The following is a 5,554-nucleotide window of genomic DNA, read 5'->3' on the forward strand; positions in this document are numbered from 1 at the left end:
CCTACAGACGAGATCGGGCGCGTTCAGGGTGGTATGGCCGTAGACAGAAAGGCCCTACAGACATGACCAACCTTAGAGATTAGGCAGTTCTCTCTACTTTGGGGTTCCAGGAGTCACCCTTGCCTCTACTGGACGAATCTGCAGATCTGCTTCCTCAGGATCCTCCTGGCCCAATCCTGCCAAGGTGGCATCAGCGTGAGGCAAAAAACAATCTTGTTGTTTCCAAATATTTATGGGGCTTTCTCCTTGGGCCCCTGTGTCTTGAATGCCAGCTTCCCAGCATCCTAGGGCTGCTTCCTTGCACCAGCAATTCCTAACTGCCCTCTATGCCCTGGAGTTGCTCTTGGCTGCCCCCTTGCTGTCAGGAGGCTCTACTGCACTTAGAAGCTTGATGATTCTTATTTTGTCAGGAAAGAGTAGTGTGGAGGACAAAGCAGCTCCTCTGGGGGACCCATCATCTTATGGACATCCCTGCTCCACAGAGCCCTTCTGATCAGGTGATGTGCCCTCAATCCCGTGGCACGTGTCAGAGTTTCCTCCCCAGCAGCTGCTGGCAGGTGGCTGAGACCCTGCAGGTTGCAGTGGTGTCCTTGCCACCTGGCGAGTCCTGCCCTCATGCAGCCCACGTTTCTGCCACGCTGTTCAAAGCATCCCAAATTCACAACATGCTGTATAGACCACTCTTGGTTTGTTTAGCATGCTCTAATAGGCACGCATTCTGAATCCCAACATTTCTTCTTGTTTAATTCTTTATTTTTCACAATACAGTTCCTTAGGCTCAGGGATTTCCCTTTCCATCCTCTCCAGCCCTCCCCATGCTGTTTTGCCCTGTATTATAACAACAGTTTATTTCCTCAGCAACATCACAAGTCCATCATTCTGTTATTTAAGTGTATCCTTATATTGTAGGTATAGAAAATGGTATAAAGTCCAGCAATCTATTGTCAAGATATATGTAACAGTTTCATTGAAAGTTCATCTTTTGTTCAGAAGTAGAGATGCATACTGCAACATATCTGATTCATGGTATACTTGCCTCCATTTTATAGATACTCTAAATAAATATATGTATATACAGGTTTACCTGTATAACTATTGACCTTGTATTCGGAATGAAGGTTGCCCTATATCAGACAGAACATATGTTTGTCCTTTTGGGACTGGTTTATTTCACTATGCATAATGGTCTCTGGCTGGGACCATTTTGTTCTAAATGGCAGAATGTCATTCTTTTTAATAGCTGGGTAGTATTCCATAAAGTAGATGTACCACCGTTTCTTTATCCATTTCTCCTTTGGTGGGCGTTTGGGTTGTTTTCATGTCTTCCCTTTTGTAGACTGAATTGCTGTACATATAGGATTATAGATCGCTTCCTCATGTGCAGGTTTAATTTCCTTTGGATACATTCCCAGGAGTGAGATAGCTTGGTCGTGCGGCAGATCAAGTTTCAGTTCTCTCAGTACTGTCTATACTAACTTCCATAGTGGTTTTACTGGCCAACATGCCCGCCAACGGTAAAAAAGGGTACCTTTCTCCCCACATCCATGCCAGTAAGTGTGGTTAATACAGTTCTGAATATAGGCTAATCTCACTGGAGTTATATGGAACCTAAATGTGCTTTTTATTTGTATTTCCCTGATGCTAGGAAGCTTGAGCACTTTTTCACGTCTATTGTCTATCAGTCATTTTGAATTTGTTCTTTTGAAAAATGTCCATTACCTTTGCCCATTTCTTCACAGGTTCATTTTGCGGTCTTTGAGTTTCTGGAGCTCTTTGTTAATCCAAGATATGATAGTTCCCTATCAGTTGCACAACACACATTTCTTTATTTTATTTTTTTTATATATATTCATTTATTCATTAATTACACTGTATTACATGACACAATTTCATAGGTACTGGGATTCCCCCCACCTCCTTCACCCCAAACCCTTCCCCCATGGTGAATTCCTTCACCTTGATGCATAACCACAGCTCAGGTTCCGTTGGGATTCCCTAATTAAAAGCTCACACCATACAGAGTCCAGCATCCCACTTGTCCAGTTCAAGTTCAACAGCCTCTTAGGGAGGCCCTCTCAGGTTTGAAGGTAGAGCCAGCAGAGCGTCACCTCGATCAGTTAGAAGCTCCAACATATCATCAGCAACAGTCCAGGTATGATGAGGCTGGTGCAGAGTCCACTGATTGACATAGTCCATCTTAGGGTTTCCCCTTGTCCAGTTTTCCGCTGGAAGCATATAGCTGAGGTGGTTGATTGATCTACTCCATTTTCCATCTTTTCTTGGTTAAGGTGAAATGGCCTGTGCCAGTAGGGAATGCAACACCCGACCAGCACACCTCCCACTAGTTTAGGTGAGGGACGAGAGTGTGATGGGCAGAGCCGGGGAGAGCTGCAATACTCATTGGTTCCAATGGAGGTCGGGGCTCAGAATAGAACCAACCCAGGGGGTAAAACCACCAGCTGATCGGAGTGATGGACGGTGGCGGGCACTGTGTTTACTAGTAGTACATGTAGGAGCCTGGACTGGGAATGCCTCAAAGTTTTTTAGGGGATTCCCCTGAACACACATTTCTTTATAAAAGTATTTATTAACTTTTTTTGTTGATGAGGTGGAGAAAAGTAAGGGAGGAGTAAGACTTCAAAAGAAATTTTCAGTGACAGGGATATCTATTTGGCAATTATTCCCTTTCATAAAACAGCACAAGTTTACAACTTCAAAACATACCAAAAGTGCAGTGCATCCATTTAATTTTTAAAAAATCAGTTGTGCTAAGTATATTATTTGGGTATCAAATTTCCTGAAACCACTCAGATTCACACATTTGTTACATTTATTAAATAATGTTTGCAAACAGTAACCAGCAAAATCTTTAGTTTAATAATTTCAGATCTGGATTAAATTATGGTATTTTTAAAAATCCAGTTTACTTATTCATCAGTAAATTGGAATACTTGATAATATTCCCTAGAGATTGAGCGTATACACGGGAAGATTGACAATCTTACTATGTACCTGCTTTATTTAGTTCATTTACAAAGCCAATAATGTGGTAGAACTTGCTTTTCACATAGATGTTTCCAGCTGAACAAATCATTATTATCATACCATTACTGAAGAATTAGCCATTTCTGAAATGAAGAACCTCTTGACATTACTATTTCTTGGTTATGGTGCTTAGTCTTGGTATTATTCAGTACAAAGAGTTTCTCAATGAATATGGGAGAATTAAGGCAAAAAAACACAGCCGATCCCCTCAACAGCTTATTCTCGGCTAGTTTAAAATTGTTGCGGAGGCTATACAAAGGGCAGCTCTGCTGGCTGGGGAGATGGGTCATGCCTGGGACCAACATGGGGCCTGTTAAATGAGAGATCAGAATCCTGGGGCCCATAGCATCTTCCCTGAGCGTACCATCAATGAACACTGCTCATGTTCAAATGATACCGTTCAGTTGCTATGTCTGTTGGCTGTACTTTTCCTTATTAAAAACATCTAAGACTAACTGGATGATAATCTACTCAGTCTTTGTGAACTCTCTATTGGCTATTTTTTCACTCTCAGGCTCGTTTTCTGCATGGTCGTTGCACTTGTCTTCGATCATCTTGCTCACACAGTTAAGCGGTCCCTTCCCCTTAAAGCAGGGAGGGTCTTTGAATGAACCTCCAATTCTATCCCACAAAGTGAAATACTGTCCATAGTTGTAGTCAAGGTACATGTGGTGGTCTGTGTGGTGAGCAGAGCCATTAATAAATGGTGTTAACACTTTGGGGACACGGAAATCACCATCGTGAATGGAAATCGTCCAGATGTTAACCAAGACGTATAAGCCTAAAGAAACCACCTTGTGCAATGGAAAGACAAAAGGGTATAGATGCTAAGGTGGACTCTGGCTGAAGCCATCCACAGGGTGAAAAGCATGACTTGCGAAGGGAGTGGGACTCTTCCAGATATGATGAGGCTTATGTGTGTGCTTATATACCAGCCTGTGATGAAGATCTCTGTGAATCCAGTAGATAAGCATGTCATTGAAAAACAGGAAGGATATAACACTGAAAATGAGTTGAAACCAGCCATTTAAAAACTCCCCTCTGTCATCATACAGCTTGCTTAACCTCTCAGCTCCAGCAGGAACAACGACACAGTGGGAATACTTATCCATGGCAATGACTGGACAGTAATTTAATCTCCTGATAGACTTGATTCTTCAAAAACTGCAGATACTTCATTAATGCATGATCAAATAAAAAATCATACCTCAGGGTTGCACATAAGAAATACAAGATGTAAGCACTGAGGTTTGTTATGATCGGGAGGCTAATTGCCACAAGATGTCATCCTCGGGCCTCGTGGCTGGGTGGACATATGGTGTAAAAAAGTGGTAATCTTCAGTGCTGAGAACCAGGTCCATCGCTGTCCCTGGAGAGGGTGTTCCTCCATTCCATACACCACTGGCTACTTGGGCTGGAGTGGGCAAGGTGAAGCTAGGGCACTGAGCGGCAGTGCTGGGCCCAAATCCCAACACTTCTTGTGGACAACCATAGAGGAAGTTATAGATGGACTCCTGGGTTTAGGTATGATGCCATGAACAAATAGCACTTAACTTGCTCTTAAAATACTTTTTGTGTGCGGGGCGATTGTTCTAGAATGCTTTCTGTCTTCTAAAATGTCCCTTTTTCACAGCACATTCATGCAGACAAAACGTCTTCCTAGCTCAGCATCTCCAGTTGGCTTCCCAATCACCATCTCTGTCCATTCCTCAAGTACTAGAGTCACCCAAATCAAAACACGTCCCCTCCATGGGAGACCATGACATGACAGAATCTCAGAGATGGCCCTCTCACCTACCAGCTTCTAAGTAATGGTCAGTATCAGCAAAAGGAGCACCTGCTGGCTGAGTGATGACTCACCCCTCATGTGCCCGCTGCTGCATATGGTATGAGGGCAGGGTGTGGGGAGACCAGCAAGATACCACCATCAATAAAGGGGTAAAAGGGGTTCCCACCTCCCACTGCCACTCGTGAAGGCAGGCTAATGTCAGAACAGAGATTTGGTCTCACTGATCAAGACACTGAGATAATGCCTCTCACTGGTCCTTAACCCTCACACACACACACACACACACACACACACACACACACACACGTCACCCTTTCTGAATCCCCACCATCCATCCAGAAATCTCAAGCTGCTAACACACACTCCACAGTCACTGAAACACCTGAGTCACAGACATGGGGTACCAATAAAAGTTGTAAACAAACCCCAGCCAAGTTATGGTTACAGAATGAGTACAAAATCCTAGCAATTGCTATGTTTGACATGCCTCTTTGTTCCAATTTCAAGAGTTTTCCCCAACGTGGAAGAGAAAGGCGTAAAATTATATGATGGCAGTTTCAGTGGGAGGGCTCTGGATCACAGATAGGTTTGAACCCATGGTTTCTTGGGTCTGACTTTCTATGGCATTGGGCAGAGAACCACACCCATTACTCACACATTGTGCCTCAATTCCACCCACTAGTAGTCCCTGGGGTTCTGCCTGGCTGGGCACCAGGGGCT

At 43.7% G+C, this 5,554-nt stretch overlaps 1 pseudogene; it reads right to left on the reverse strand.

The window, feature by feature from the left end:
• Positions 1–3,512: 3,512 nt before the first annotated feature.
• LOC101535788 (lathosterol oxidase-like) lies at positions 3,513–4,406 on the reverse strand (annotated as a pseudogene).
• Between the last annotated feature and the right edge of the window lie 1,148 nt (positions 4,407–5,554).

This window comes from Ochotona princeps, chromosome 2, assembly GCF_030435755.1.
Source record: "Ochotona princeps isolate mOchPri1 chromosome 2, mOchPri1.hap1, whole genome shotgun sequence".
NCBI classification, from domain to species: domain Eukaryota; kingdom Metazoa; phylum Chordata; class Mammalia; order Lagomorpha; family Ochotonidae; genus Ochotona; species Ochotona princeps.